This window comes from Terrapene carolina, unplaced genomic scaffold (genome assembly GCF_002925995.2).
Source record: "Terrapene carolina triunguis isolate 2854851 unplaced genomic scaffold, T_m_triunguis-2.0 Scaffold95, whole genome shotgun sequence".
Taxonomy (NCBI): Eukaryota; Metazoa; Chordata; order Testudines; family Emydidae; genus Terrapene; species Terrapene triunguis.
Genome location: NW_020664446.1, coordinates 11,891,227 through 11,908,597, shown reverse-complemented (window position 1 = coordinate 11,908,597; position 17,371 = coordinate 11,891,227).

Genomic DNA, 17,371 nt, shown 5'->3' with positions numbered 1-17,371 from the left:
TTGAAATTCCAGAGGAAGACAGAATAATCCCCATAAGTCAGTCAATTCTACCATGTACGTAGGGTGCGGAGAAAGAAGTCCACTTTTGCTCCCTTTAGCAACCAGCTTAGATCCTCGCACCTGGGACTGATTATCTGAATCTTGGCATATATGATAAAATGTAGCGATTGGTCATAAGATACCCAATTCCCTTTTGAAGCCTAGCCGGAGTGGTTACGTCTATGCCCTCCTGCTGCAGAGCTGTGAGCCCTGCTAGAAGCCAGTCTGGGATTTTCCTTTCAGGCACAAGTTCTACTCTATTAAGCATATAGTGTAAGTGTTTGCAAGATTGGGGCCTGGGGCTAAAGCCCATTAAAATCAGCTTGAGCCTTCCCATTGGCTTCAATGGGCTTTGGCTCAAGACTGTTTTTAAAACATACACATGAGTATTTCCATCAGGTTAGCTGGTCAGTCTGCGTGCTCTGAAAAAGCCAGTAAGCCATTCACAACCATGAGAACCTCCCTGCCAAGGCTGATTTAACCCATGTCTTTCAGATGATGCTCTGTTTAAGTTATCCAACAACTAGGACACAAGAAAGGACCACAGGGGATTTGCTCAGCTCATGAAGCATTTCTGTGCAGGCTATATGTTTACATTCACATCAGAAGTCAAATGTGTAGCCAGAACATAGTTACTTTTACATTTGGGACTGTTCTCCAGAAAGGACACCAGGAACAAAAATACAATCAGAGGAGGTGGGTTTTCTGAGAAAACCCTCAAGCGTCCCAAATAAGCCATTTTCATTGTTTCTAGCTCACATCTCCTATTCACCTGTCATCCTCCCCACAACCTCACCAATATAAACAGGAAGAAAACTCTACCCTTCTAAAGCGCCTTTCATTCCAGGCTCTCAAAATCCTTTACAAACATTATCCACCACAATGGAGCTCTTAGACAGGTATTTTATCCCCATTTAGCATGTGTGGAAACTGAAGCACAAACAGGCTAGGGGACTTGCCCCAGAGCACAAAACGAGTTTGTAGCAGAGCTGAGAACAGAACCCAGGAATCATGGCTCCCAGACTCCTATTATAGGCACTAGACGATACAAGCAAATATAGCTGCCAAGCATGTTTAAAATAGGTGTGATGCTTTTTTAAACACACTTCAGGAGCTATATTTCCATTTGTTCCAGGTGAATGTGTCCCTTATGACCACAGGCAAGAGCTCCATATTTGGCCTATAACACCGTAACACATGGAGGCATAGAATAAGTTTAGCCATCGGCAGTTGATCAGTACAGATGAGCTATTCTGATTCCTACTAAATTCTTGGTGGCCAGACAATAACCATCTAGCTGACTGCTCTCACCCGCTAACTAGATCTGCTTCTGGTTGTGGAAAGATGTAGGATGCATGTTAACACTTAAGCCAGGACTCGCATGGAGTGTAAACTGAATCAACCCTAGGGATCCAATCCTGCAGTCTGTGCTAATGCAGAACGCCTACTGACGTAAGTGGGTAGCCTGTGAGAGAATAGAAATTGCAGGTTCAGGCACTGCATGACCCCAAAGGGAAATTCCTTCCAGCTAAGTCCACTAGGAGCTTAACCAAGGTTGCCCGAGCTGAAAGTCAACTTTATATTTCTAACAGTTAAGAAATGCACTTTAAAAACCATTGTTAAACTCCCATCAACTGACTTTGCACATGCTATAATTCAGGCGTGCATAACCCAAACATATATTCTGTTCTCAACCCACTTGTTCCATGAAGTCTGCCAACTACAGAGACCACATACCACTCTCTGTGTGTTCTGTATTGTAATGCTCCCACTCCTGTCTTCTAAGATTGTATCCGAGGGTGCTGAGGGAGTTGGCTGATGTGATTGCAGAGCCATTGGCCATTATCTTTGAAAACTCGTGGCGATCCGGGGAGGTCCCGGACGATTGGAAAAAGGCAAATATAGTGCCCATCTTTAACAAAGGGAAGAAGGAAAATCCGGGGAACTACAGACCGGTCAGCCTCACCTCAGTCCCTGGAAAAATCATGGAACAGGTCCTCAAGGAATCCATTTTGAAGCACTTGGAGGAGAGGAAGGTGATCAGGAACAGTCAACATGGATTCACCAAGGGCAAGTCATGCCTGACCAACCTGATTGCCTTCTATGATGAGATAACTTGCTCTGTGGATATGGGGAAAATGGTGGACGTGATATATCTTGACTTTAGCAAAGCTTTTGATACTGTTTCTCACAGTATTCCTGCCAACAAGTTAAAGAAGTATGGATTGGATGAATGGACTATAAGGTGGATAGAAAGCTGGCTAGCTTATCGGGCTCAACGGGTAGTGATCAACGGCTCGATGTCTAATTGGCAGCTGGTATCAAGCTGAGTGCCCCGGGGGTCGGTTCTGGGGCCAGTTTTGTTCATTAATGATCTGGATGATGGGATGGATTGCACTCCTAGCAACTTCGCGGATGACACTAAGCTGGGGGGAGAGGTAGATACACTGGAGGGTAGGGATAGGGTCCAGAGTGACCTAGAAAAATTATGCTACAATAGCTTATGCTACAATAAATTTGTTAGTCTCTAAGGTGCCACAAGTACTCCTATTCTTTTTTCTAGAAAAATTGGAGGATTGGGCCAAAAGAAATCCGATGAGGTTCAACAAAGACAAGTGCAGAGTCCTTCACTTAGGATGGAAGAATCCCATGCACTACTACAGGCTGGGGACTGACTGGCTAAGCAGCAGTTCTGCAGAAAAGGACTTTGGGATTACAGTGCATGAGAAGCTGGATATGAGTCAATAGTGTGCCCTTGTTGCCAAGAAGGCTAATGGCATATTGGGCTGCATTAGTAGGAGCATTGCCAGCAGACCGAGGGAAGTGATTATTCCCCTCTATTCGGCACTGGTGAGGCCACATCTGGAGTATTGCATCCAGTTTTGGGCCCTCCCACAGAAAGGATGTGGACAAACTGGAGAGTCCAGAGGAGGGCAATGAAAATGATTAAGGGGCTGGGGCACATGACTTACGAGGAGAGGCTGAGGGAACTGGGCTTATTTAGTCTGCAGAAGAGAAGAGTGAGGGGGGATTTGATAGCAGCCTTCAACTACCTGAAGGACGATTCCAAAGAGGATGGAGCTCGGCTGTTCTCAGTGGTGGCAGATGACAGAACAAGAAGCAATGGTTTCAAGTTGCAGTGGGGGAGGTCTAGGTTTGACATTAGGAAAAGCTATTTCATTAGGAGGGTGGTGAAACCCTGGAATGGGTTACCTAGGGAGGTGGTGGAATCTCCTTCCTTAGAGGTTTTTAAGGTCAGGCTTGACAAAGCCCTGGCTGGGATGATTTAGTTGGGGTTGGTCCTGCTTTGAGCAGGGGGTTAGACTAGATGACCTCCTGAGGTCTCTTCCAACCCTAATCTTCTATGATTATAAGCTCTTTGGAGAAGGGACCTTATTATTGTTTAGCACAGTGTAACTACTATATAGTGCCATGTAGCCTCACAATAAAATACTACACGGTTCACAGACTGCAATACTGTGTTTTATGGATCACAATGCTCAATACTAGTTTTGTAGATAAAGTTTTAAGACTTATTACAAACAGTATTAAAAAGAAGCATGACTATAACTAGGTCCCGTCAAAATAAAATCACAAGCTAGATCCTCAGCTGTCGTAAATCAGCATAGCTCCATTAACTTTAATGGATCGACGCCAATTTACACCCGCTGAATAGATCTGTACGGTGAACAATGCCAAGACAAATTACAATTGGGAATACATACTTGTAGAACTACTTTATAAACTAGGGCTACTAAAAATTGCCCACTAACCATTACACTTCTACCTGAACAAGTTCTCTTATTTTACAATCTAAACTTGAGCACGCTACTATTCCGATATATTATGCTGCCGACTATTTAGCCTTGTAAAACTCTGCAATAATATACCTAGACCGACATGTTTTGCCAAAATAATGCAGGGTGCTGAACCGGCCCGCTAGCAGGACAAAACAGGGAGCTAGATCAGAACAGAACAGTCTGACTGCAGCTTTATGTATTCCAGGTGTGTTTGGCTTAACAGAAACCAAAGTGGGGGTGTGTGTGTGTGGGGGGAATCCATGAAGGAGAGGAGCGAAATCTAACTTTAATTTGTATTTTTCCATATATACAATACGCCCAGAACAAGGAGCATGCTAGAAATACGCTGATCAATATTGCACCAGGACACAATGTCTGCTGGAGTTACTCAATGCACAAGTTAGAAGAAATTCTCTCTTCTGTCCTTCTCGCGGTGGTTACATTTCTGCCCGTGCCCTCCTCCATCTCTCGGGGGCTAACACCCTCGCTAGTTTATGAGGTCCGCCAACCCCCCTCCAGGTGCCTTGGGACACCAAGCAGTCTGCAGCTGTCCCAGCAAAGCGGCAGAGCTCACGGAAGCGAAGGGATCAAGCTCTGGCTAACCTTACCGAGAAGGTATCCATTTTCTGCACGCCCCCCCGCCCCCGGAAGCTGGCACGTCTCCCACCAGGCAGGTACCGAGACAGACAATGGGGACAGGGATTAGCACGGGTCACGCCGTCCTGGGTCGGGAGAAGAGCCTTCGTGCTAGACAAAGTCACGCTCATTGACCCCCCCAAGCACAAAATCCCCCCCTCTCTCCTCCAAGCACTTGCGGGCAGGGTCCCCACGCGCCCCGATCCTGGGTGCTTTGCCTGCTCAGCCCCAGCTGTTTGCCAGGGGGGAGAACCCAGCCTCACCTTTCACTTTGCAATCACGGCTCAGAAGGGAAGCAGCAGCCGCACTCCCCGCCCCGACAACTTTATCACTGGGCAGCGGGTGCAGCGGGTGGTCCCTCTGCTCAGACACCGGTTCTGTGGCAGAGAAGGGGGGACGCCAGACGCCTGTAATTGACCAAGTCAGTTTCGCTTGCCTGCGGTGTCCCCGGCCGCCACGGCTCGGCTCCCTGCGGAAGCTAATGGGCAGCGATCCGCCCGGGCGAGGCGAGGGGGAGATGAACGCAGCCGCTGCTGGTTACGCTGCATACAGGGTTGGAAGCGCGGTGCTGCCCTCCCCGCGCGCCTCTCCCTTCTCGGCTGCAGGGGGCGCTGCAGCGCAGGCCGAGGGGGCCGGTGCGGCGCGGAGTGAAGTCCAGCGAGGGCAAGGGGGGGAGAAGTTCTCTCTCCAGACTTTTCCATCAGCCTGTGTCAGCAAAGCCAGGCCAGGGCCTGAGCACTGAACCAATCCCTCCCTGCCAGTGCAGGACTGAGCCTTCTCCTGCCTGCTGGCTTTGGCCAGTCTAGTTTGAAATGCAGGTGCCTCTGAGCATGCAGAGGTTGACCTCCAGGGCAGGGCTTCACTAGCCTGAGACACAGGGACCCTTAAGGTGTGGAATGCAGGGCAGGCATGTTAGCTAACTGCACCCCAGGCCAGGGGACATAGGGCAGCAAGGGCTGGCTGTCTTCTTAAATGCCCCCAGTGCACCCAACTTGTAGATTGTATCAAATATCAGTAAAAGTTGGTATTTTCCAGTCCCACTGGCCCAGGGATCAGAACCACAGTTGCCAACTTTCATGCGGTAAATAAGCACCCCGACTTTCACAATAAGCCAAAAATCAAGCGAATCCCATTTCAAAACAAGGCCAAAACAAGCCAATCCCTAAGAACCTCAACTCTATGTAACTAGATCCCCCCAGCACACAGTCTGGGACTGTGGTGGGCCCACTGTGCATCCCGACTCTCTTCCCCTCCTTGCCCCTGCTTCCCCCCCCTTGCTGGGAGCTGATAAAAAAAAAATAGAAACAACAAGCTACAAGCGAAAAACTAGCCAACAAGCAACTCACAAGCCAATTAAGCCAAAAACAAGCCCAATTTCTGTGGTGGTTTTTCACAGGTTTGGCATGTCTGTTCAGAACTAGAATCATAGACTAAGGTCAGAAGGGACAATTATGATCATCTAGTCTGACCTGCACAACGCAAGCCACAGAATCTCACCCACCCACTCCTGTATCAAACCCTTAACCTATGTCTGAGCTATTGAAGTCCTCAAATCATGGTTTAAAGACTTCACGGTGCAGAGAATCCTCCCGCAAGTGACCCGTGCCCCACGCTGCAGAGGAAGGCAAACAAACAAACAAACAAACAAAAACAAAAAAAAACACAGGGCCCCTGCCAATCTGCCCTGGAGGAAAATTCCTTCCCAACCCCAAATATGGTGATCAGCTAAACCCCGAGCATGTGGGCAAGACTCACCAGCCAGACACCCAGGAAAGAATTCTCTGTAGTAACTCAGATCCCACCCCATCTAACATCCCATCACAGGCCATTGGGCATATTTACCGCTAATAGTCAAAGATCAATTAATTGCCAAAATTAAGCTATCCCATCATACCATCCCCTCCATAAACTTATCAAGCTTAGTCTTGAAGCCAGATGTCTTTTGCTCCCACTGCTCCCCTTGGAAGGCTGTTCCAGAACTTCACTCCTCTGATGGTTAGAAACCCTCATCTAATTTCAAGTTTAAAACTTCCTGATGACCAGTTTATATCCATTTGTTCTTGTGTCCACATTGGTACTGAGCTTAAATAATTCCTCTCCCTCCCTGGTATTTATCCCTCTGATATATTTATAGAGAGCAATCATATCTCCCCTCAGCCTTCTTTTGGTTAGGCTAAACAAGCCAAGCTCTTTGAGTCGCCTTTCATGAGACAGGTTTTCCATTCCTCAGATCATCCTAGTAGCCCTTCTCTGTACCTGTTCCACTTTGAATTCATCCTTCTTAAACATGGGAGACCAGAACTGCACACAGTATTCCAGATGAGGTCTCACCAGTGCCTTGTATAACGGTACCGATACCTCCTTATCTCTACTGGAAATACCTCGCCTGATGCATCCCAAGACCACGTTAGCTTTTTTCACAGCCATATCACATTGGCAGCTCAGTCATCCTGTGATCAACCAATACTCTGAGGTCCCTCTCCTCCTCTGTTACTTCCAACTGATGGGTCCCCAGCTTATAACAAAAATTCTTGTTATTAATCCTTAAATGCATGACCTTGCACTTTTCACTATTAAATTTCATCTTATTACTATTACTCCAGTTTACAAGCTCATCCAGATTTTCCTGTATGATATCCCGGTCCTTCTCTGTATTGGCAATACCTCCCAGCTTTGTGTCATCCGCAAACTTTATCAGCACATTCCCACTTTGTGTGCCAAGGTCGGTAATAAAAAGATTAAATAAGATTGGTCCCAAAACTGATCCCTGGGGAACTCCACTAGTAACCTCCCTCGGGCCTGGCAGTTCACATTTCAGTATGACCCGTTGTTGTCTCCCCTTTAACCAGTTCCTTATCCATCTTTCAGTTTTCATATTGATCCCCATGTTTTCCAGTTTAGCTAATAATTCCCCATGTGGAACCGTATCAAATGCCTTACTGAAATAGAGGTAAATTAGATCCACTGCATTTCCTTTGTCTAAGAAATCTGTTACCGTCTCAAAGAAGGAGATCAGGTTGGTTTGGCACAATCTACCTTTTGTAAAACCATGTTGTATTTTGTCCCATCCATGTTGTATTTTGTCCAGGATGTCAAACTTGTTTCACTGGTTTCTGACTCTTTTCTCTGGTGGTTCCTCTGTCATCTCCCCTAGCCTGCACTGGATTCAGCATGGCTGCAGAGGTCTTGCTGTGCAAAAGGCTTGTAGTATCAGGACCATAATGGTTAAATCCAGAGCCTCTCTTTTGTGCTGGCTCCCGGTGTGTCAACCTCACTTACTTCTCATTCAGTCGCACGCACCCTAATCCACACATTCATCAGCAAGCCGTAAAGGAAGAAGCTACTGGCTGCAGAAGGGACATCATCAAGTCACTGGCTAGCAGAGCCAAGTTGGTAGGCTGAGAAACCGATACAGCCGCAGAAAATCACAGCCTCCCTCTCCTTGTGCAACAAAGCAGTGCAGTGCTCACTCTACTGTGCTTCAGGGCCCTAGCCCATCTGGGGAGATTTGTCCCCAACTCTCTTTCTCTTCAGGTTATAACTTGGAGGATAAACCCAACAATTGGACCACCCCTTTTCCTGTACATCAAAGCTCTCAGTCGGTCCCTTCCATCTTCCCTTAAACCCCACTCCTTTTCAGAAGTGCTATCCTCAATGCAACTTACTCCCATTTTTATATCTCACCATTATACTTTGGGTTATGATCCTCTAAATTATATGATTCTGAACTATGTGCAAGTCTGCCTGACTCTCAATCCAACATGTGTTTTTGTCCTGATACCACCTACCTTTAGGGGTGCTACCATCACAGTTTATGTCAGCAAGTGACTGAGCTGTTAGTTTAATGAGGCTCCTCCAACTCACCATTCCCATGTTAAGATTAATATATTTTCAATTTAAGTGGAAAATATTAAAAATCCATTTTATATTTCACTGTTTTTACATTTCTCTCAATGTAGCCATTAAAAACCAGAGTGGACAATTTAATTGTTTATAGTCCATTTCATGATCACGTTCTCATGCCTAGCACAATGCAGCAATATCAGGGTGTAAACACTACAGAACTTTTGGTTTAATTTTCCCAAAGAGAGTTTCAACATTCAAAAGTTTAGGAAATACTGCCCTCAGCCATGTTCAAAGATCATTCATGTTTTTGTATTAAGGTAGCAACGGATCTAGGTGATAATTTTCAACACTCTTAAATTACCTTGGCTTTACATTGAGAGAACGGAATTAGCCCCTAAGGTTGAAATGAAACAAACTCACACACGGTAAGAATATATGTAAAACTAAAGCATACAAGATAGTCTTCATGTACCAGTACAGCTTACAAAATCCTCTATTAGAATGCCCTGCACTATGGTCTAAAACTTGTATGATAGCAGCGGAAGAGAAAATGTTGTGCGTACAGCTGATCTGTGGCAATGGTTCACAATGGGCTCTGGAATCAGGCGGTTTCTTCAGCCTGCTGCATGACAAACAGCATGCAAAGCAGCAGCAGTCAACTGTGTCAAAGCAGACTGAGGAGCAGCAATTCCCCCTTGGGCACAGACTTGCCCCATTTACCCAGCTGAACCTACAAACTCTGCAGCTCAGGGACCGTATGTCAGATGAAGAGGGCATACTGAAGGGATAAGGAAATTTAGAGGATGACACCACCACAGAAAGAAACAGATGGGGTATGAAAGAATGTACCTCACATTAATAATAAATAATAATAATAATAAATAATAATAATAATAAAGAGTCCTTCTAGAGCGAGATGAATTCCAGTACCAAAATAAAGTCAAGACATCATCTAGAGAAGAAATAATGCACTGTTCTGGGAATCAGGAAATCCCTGAACGAAATTTTTTGGATAAAACTTTGCCCAAAAAATGCAGTCAGGTCAACTGGAACATTTGGCAACTTTGTACTGAATTCACCACAGTTTTGGTCAAAACAAAATCAGAATACTCAAAAGGTTTAATTTTTCCAGTTCAAAACAACTTTTCATTTCAAAATTTACTTTGTTTTATATAAAAAAGGCAAAGAAATAACCTCAAAATTCAACAAAACTTTTTTTAACCCAAAACAATTGTAAAATTATTTTTGGTTTGACCACTAAACAGAAAAATTGGTTATTCGCACACCCTTAGTCCTGAGTTATTTTGCTAAACTATGCTACTGACTTGTTTTGTGGCTTTGCCCAAGTCACTTCATCTCATCCTTATTTCGTCTATGGGTTAAAATGGGGTTAACACCTACCTAGTAAACATAGGAGCTATATGGATTCATTAGTTAATATCTGCAGAGCACAGTAAGCCCATCTAAAGTGCTCTTATTGTTGCATTGGGTAACAATGAATCAAGAAAGAACCAAAGGATGTACGTTATATAAAGCTTTTTCACTATCACAAATGTCTTCCTTTTAAGTGTCCCACAGTCTAGTATGACCTGACTGCACAATGTATTGAGAAGATGTAGCAACGTTAATTCTTCTGTTCCAGAGCTGTTGAAACGGAGTGAGACTTGGCTGTGCTCTTCTTTACATCCACAAGTAACATACAATCTACTTTTTAACAGGAGTTTGCTTCATGTGGAAGCAGTAAACTATTCTATTTCAAGCTGTCAATTCTCCCTTTAATAAAATACCCAAAGGAAAATGCTCCAAAATAGAGTTAATTACACAAAAGTGTATTTTCCATGAACATTTTCAAATGAAAACAAAGTCTTAATCTGTTGGATTTTAGTGGAGTTTTTCAGCTTTTTAACAAAAGATGAATAATTCTCGATTTTCTCCTCCCTTCTCTCTCCCCTCTTCATTCCCCTGAAAAAAAGAGGACGAGAAGGGAGGGAAAATATTTTTTGTTTTCTATAATTAAAACTGAAAATTGACCAAAATGGCAGTTTCAGTTGAAAAGCTACTTTTCATCAAAAAATATTTCAAAGAAAATTTCAACCAACACTACTCTAGAAATCAAATCAGATCTAGAGCCCGTATTTAAAAAGCTTCCACATCCCTGCAACGGGTGCTTCATTTGAGGAAGGGTGGTGTGTCTACTCCTACAAGTAATTTCAGACGCTCACCATGCCCATCTCTTTAATAATGGAGGTCCGATTATAGCTTCTCCTGCACAATATGCGGCTGCTCTTGGATCAGCTGATTGTGGTCACCAACAGTAGAATACAGGGTAATATCTGATCTAAAAATCAATGGCAGTTTTAGCATCACCTTAAGGGGGAGCAGGATCCAGTCTTCTCCAGTTCACTACATCACAGGACCTTTCCATGTTCCTAAGAGCACGGTCCATGTTCCTAAGATGTTCCTATCTTCAGTACACACTGAATACTGAAATAATTATAAATCGTCTTATCCCCCCCCCCCCCCTTTTCTAAGAATACACTGGGATTTATTTAAGTGTTTTAGCAAGTTTATTCCAATAGCAGGAGCTATATTTAATAGGCAGTGGATTCCATTACTAGATTAAATCCTCCTTATTCTGCTTTCTTTTCTGGGTATTTTAGGATTAAACTGCTTTTAACTGACAATTCAAATGATTGATTACTTTTCACCTCCTGGATCTATTTAATACCTTACCCTACACTGGCTGTATCTTTGGAGTTACTTTTATTGCAGTAATACCTGCAGGACCGGGTGCCTATTGTGCTAGACAATGTCCCTGCCTCAAAGAGCTTACAATCTAAACATGAAATAGCAGATGGATACAACCACAGACAGGAAAAGCACAAGGAAACAGTGACCTTCTATAAATGGGGAAACCGAGGCAGATGGGTAAAGCCACTTGCCCAAGGACAGAGGGTGTGTCACGGGTTGGAACCAAACACTGAAAATTGGGAATACTGGCATCCATATCTCTTATATGATACAGTTTAAATGCTGCCAGGGAGAAGTCAATTGGCAGGCAAGCTCCATTTACTAGAAGAAATCATCAATTTAGGATCACTTTTTTTTTTTTAAAGATAGTCTCAGACTCAGTGTTCCCATCTGTAAAATAGGGACAATATCTACTAGCACTCATGGGCCCTAATGAATAATATGCTCCCATTATAGGAAGCACTATACTAACACATAAAAGACAATTCCTGACTGAAGATTTTGCAGTTTAAGTCACCGTCCACAACGAGTTTTGTCTGAAGTTAAATAATGAATGAACTATTTGAATCATCTCCATCACTTTAAAATGCTTTTCTTCCTACACCCCCCCACTCCCCCCAGCTGCTAGGACTGCTCCAGATTTTTCAGTACATCACACATGTACCATTTTCTTTTAAGGGAGAGATTAACAAACTCCTTGTGCCCTCTATGGTTCCCACACAGGACAAACAAGGATTCCCTAATCAATATTTCCTTCTTTTCAGATGCAGTCAAAATGTCTTTTAGGTATTGGTTGGATTGGATTTACATACAGTGGAATACAACTTACCGGGCCACTTACAGGACCAGCAAAAATTGGCTGCTGGGAGCAGAAGCAATATCTGAAAGAGGAACAAAAACTGTAGGATTATGGCAGCAGTGCTCTCTTTATCCTGTATACAGCCACACCCTGGAGCTGGTAATACTCCTTACAAAAAGCCACACTCCAGAGAGTCACAATCCTTTGTTCAGGAGAAAAAAAAAAGGGGGGGGAGGACAAGAGGAGGAGTTTAATAAAGAATTAAGTTGATTGCAAGAGGAAAAAACCCTTAGTGAACAACTAGACACTACAAAAATAATGCACAATAAAATAATGAAAGGAAAACAGATTGTATAGGGGAGGAAGAAACTGAAGAGAGGAAGAAAATATAGAGGCAAGATAAAAAGGTTTAAGAAAAACTGTGTGACATTTAAACAAAAACTATGAAGTAAATTACACTTAAGGGCCACTCCATTCACCGCTGAAATGTAATTACCTCAGTTGCAACTGTCTGACAGTGCACAATAGTGCGCAGTTTAGAACTGAAGCAGTGACTATCTTCCTCCATTTGAATTAGGAGGGGGAAATACAAGTAAGTGGAAAGCAATTACCTGAGTTATTTGCTCAAAACACTAGAGTTAACATCTGTGCTTTTCAAAAGAAGATATTGCTATGGAAACTCTAGTAAGCACAAGCGTCCAGGACCTTGGTTTTGTGTCTAACAGGACACATACCTCCACGGTGCCCCAGTGGTAAGAACGTAGCTGGCACCTTTCCTTAAGTCAGGTTTCAGAGTGGTAGCCTGTATCAGCAAAAACAACAAGGAGTCCTTGTGGCACTTTAGAGACTAATAAATTTATTTGGGCATAAGCTTTCGTGGGCTACTGTATTTTCCACTCCATGCATCTGATGAAGTGGGTTATAGCCCACGAAAGCTTATGCCCAAATAAATTTGTTAGTCTCTAAGGTGCCACAAGGACTCCTCGTTGTTTTTACCACTTATTGAAAAGTTCCTATTCAGATATTGACTTGGCATGACACTGGTCTGGTTGCAAAATCCAATGAAAACAGCACAAGGTGTTATAGCGCAGGCAAGGTTTAAGACAAGGAAAGTAAAGGCCTGTTGAAAGAAAATATGGTCTCATGATTTGTGTTTAAGGCACTTGACTGGGACTCGGGTGCCCACAACTGTTACTTAAAACACTGGCATCTTCTCCGATTTTAGATGGAGACTCTGCTAGCTAGCTTAATATAAATTTTAAGACTGTATTGCCCTCCTTTTTCTCCTCCTTCTCCCTCCGCAGTAGAACTGGTTTTATTTTTGTTTTCTAATAAGGCTGATATTGTTCACCTGTGTATTAAACGTAGAAACTTATAAATGCATAGTAATACTAACATACAATTGATTGGATACAATATTATGCCTTGCAACATTAAGATAGCAATTCACTCCTTTTCCACAAACGTACAATAGACAGCCTAACATTTTCAAATACTGTACAGTAGGAACAACTTTTACAAAAAACACCACAGATTAGAGTTTACCTCAGACATTGCCTAACAACCAAATGCCATCCATGAGTTGCTTATTGATAGCCAACCAGTTGACCAAAATCAAACAGTCATGGAATCTGTGACCTGCGACACCCCCCCATTTCCCCCCACTTTCTGGAAACATGCATAGTTTGGTATCTGGAGTTCATACAGTAAAACCATGAGACTTTAGATTGTAACTACTGCAACTCAAAAGCAGCTCAACTTTGATCTCCCATTTTATTTGGTAACTACCCTTGTGTGTGTTTTCATATTGTTCCGTTGGACAATACATTAGTACCCAGAGTGAGACAGAGGTCCATTTGTGATTCACTACTCTATGTCAGTAACTCGTCAGGCCTGATGTGCTCACTGCACCTAACACATTGTAGTCATGATACATACCCCAAAGGGGGCATGTAGCGTATCACTGAAAAACTAACACTACACTGGTCTCTAATATTCTTGCATGATGTATGTACGCAGTGTGTACAAAGAGTTATGGATATGTTCTTAATAGGTTTGGTAAGCAATGCATAACCACAAGGCAGGTCTACACTACAGCGGGGATCGACGCTCTGAGACCGATCCACCGGCGGTCGATTTAGTGGGTCTAGTAAAGACCTGCCAAATTGACTGCAGATCTCTCTCCAGTCGACCCCTGTACTCTACTCCCGATGAGAAGAGTAAGGTAAGTTGACAGGAGATTTTTCTCCTGTCGACCTCCCATGGTGTAGACCCCGCGGTAACTTGTAGCGTAGGTCGACTTACCGCAGTAGTGTAGACATAGCCACAGTCTGCTCTAGACAAAGAAATGTATTTGTTAATCTGTACAACCTGGTCAGCAGGAAGACACAATGAAGTTCCATTTACATATAAGATAAGCAAAGCTATCAAGCTAATAATCAGGGGAGAAGACAACATGGTGTCAACACCCCAGCAGAAAAGAAAAACTTTATTTGGGCTATAAAGACGAGGGTCTGGCATTCAAATACAATAATATTGCATACAATCGGTTGTATTATAAAAGTACATCAAGTAAGGTCTATTATGAAAGACACACACTGATTATCATCATTGTGAAATGTATGCACTAACACTACATGAGAAATTATGAATACTCACTAATATTATGGTTTGAAGTCTGTGAATAAAAAGTGTTTGAACCACGCAGGTCACATGTAGTTGATATACAGGTATTATCCCAGACAGGAAGGCAGTTATCTGTCTCCAACAAAATTCAGCAAGGCGTGACAAAAAACAGAAAACCCATTTACATATGAATCAGCAGGAGGATGGGTCCACAGGAAGGGAAGAACAGCATGGGATGATCCTGAGTCTGGGGACAAAGCAGTGAATTAAGGGAAATAAAAAGAGAGAGAAGAAGCCATCTTGGCATCCATCACTGGACAGACACAAGAGGCCAGAGCTCTTGCAAGCTGAGAAAGATGGGTCCTTCTGCCAAGAGGGTTGTAGTTTCTGGGAACTGAATATGGGTGAGAAACCTGCTGATGCAAAGATCTTTCACTTAGGAAGACCAGGGAAAGTAGCACCTTGTATTTCTGTGGAATGTCCTGACTGAGAGAAAGTCAGTATGGCTGTAAAGAAAAAGATTGGTAAGAAATCTACCTTGAACCAAGGCCGTAGCTTGATAAGTCTTAGCAACTAGCAAGCGTATTTTTACTTTTGTTGGTTCGTAACCCATTTTAACTTTATTCTTTCTACTTAGGTTAAGTGAGACCACGTCCTTTGTTAATAAACCTGTTTTATTTCTTACAATCAACCACCTCAGTGCTGTGCTTGAAGGGAAGGGTGCATTTACCCCAGTTAAGTTAATACGCTGTCATGTGCTTTTGTCTCTTTAGAAGAACAAGCAACCCATACTAATCGTCTGAATGTTTCTGGAGAGGGCTGGACATTTTCAGGCAGGCAGTTTTGAGGAAATTCAGGACAGGTGATGCGTTGGGGTCACTTGCTTAACAGTAACCAAAGCTGGTGGAGACAAGAGTGTGGCAGTGGTGTTGTAAGCGGGCTGCTGGATTCAGAGTTGCTGAACGGAGACACAGACACTCAGTGTAGGCTTGTATGCTGGCTGGGAGTGTCCAAGCTGGGAGCTACAGCAGCAGAGCATTTTAAGGCACTCAGGGTTACAGGACAAGTGACGACAACTTCTCATTGGGCTGGGTCACCCCCCAAAACGTGACACCCATATTTGTAGCACACACATGGTATTAACTTAAAAAATAAAATAGATTTCCGCTTATTTTAACCCTTTCTATACTGCGCCATCAGCAATACTGAACTTAGATGAGCCTGGGTGATCACAACATGAAAGTATCACAATCTGATATTAACTGAGGTCCTATTTCGTGACAAGCCCTTTCCACACACCAATTTGCACCAGCAGTTTAACAAATATTTTTTAAAGTCAGTTTAGTTAAATCCATGCAAACCCCTATGTGGATACATTTAAACTGAGTTACAACGGACTTATGATCAATTTAGCTTTAATCAATAAGGAATAGATGAAGTCAACTGATTGTGTCCACACAAGAGTTTGCATCTGTAACTAAAACTACTTAAAATAATTTTGGTTAAACATATACAACTTGTGTTTAGATAAGGCCTTCAATTTTGGAACTTAAGCTGCTCTGCCAGTATATTGTGTTTTAGCTATAAGCTTAATTCAGCCCCCTAGGGACAGAGATAACATCTTCCTTTATAATATGTCTAGTACTGAGTACATTGATAGCTCAAATAATTTTGGGGATTCCATTAGAAACACTATCATGGAATTATATTAAAACCTGACATCTATACATAAATGAAATTTTAGAGATTGCAACAGAAACCTATTGATTTCCTTTCTATTCCTTCCTTTCTTAGCAATCACTAATGGGGTTCTCTTTTCCCAGAAAAGGGAAAATAGGGGCTTTTCAACATGGAACCCGGAATATAAAAGCCACAGCCTCTTCATTTCGCTTCAAACTATGTGGTAAAATTCAGATAGATACAAATCTTATAGATTGAAGATGGACAGTTTCAAATTTTGAAGGAGATACAGGCTGCATTTAAAAGACAAAATGAGAGTTGTAATATACTCTCAACAATGGCATTCAGGTTAACTCCATTCTGTCTCAATTTCCAAACAACCCATTTGTGATGTGCGAATTTGATGGCAAAAATATAAATACAAATAAATAATTCAGAGACACTTTAGAGACATATTCTGCCTTTGGATGTGTGCATATAAATTCCTATCGACTTCAAAGGGAATTGCATGTATGCATTCAATGGCAAAATTTAACCTTTAATGATGTAAACACCAATTTTGGAGAGAAAAAGGAAAGGGCTTAATTTTCAACAGATTAACTCCATACAAATGGAATGAAATCTAGACCGTGAAATAGCTTTATTACTCCTGGTAACATACAGAGTATGTACAGCGTTTCAAGATTGGTCTTTGAAATACAACAAAAAGTAGCATCCTCAAATTTAAAGCTGAGTAAAGTTTAAATAAGGTCACAACTGTTTGAAATGTACAATTCTTTCACACCATGCTTACATACTATCTGCATCCAGCAGCTCAGTAAATGCAAAATCATGTGAAGGACAAGCTTAAGTTCGCACTGGTGCCACACAATCGTGAAAGGAGCAAACCGACTATTTCTAACCTTTGAAAAGCCTTCATGGATAAAACTATGATGCTTCAGCAAGTGAGATTTTACATAAAAAAAGCACTGGAATGGAACCATTTACTAGGAAAGATTGTAATTCAAAACTCATATATTCAGTATTATTTGTACAATCTCTCCGTATACACCCCATACATTTCAAAATTAACTTGCCGTTATTTTTGTACTGTGCAAAAGAGAAATAGAAAAACAACAGTGCTAGAGGGACCTCACAGTACTGGAGAACCTGTAACGTGCATGAGAAAATGTGAACAAACAGATGTTCAGATTGT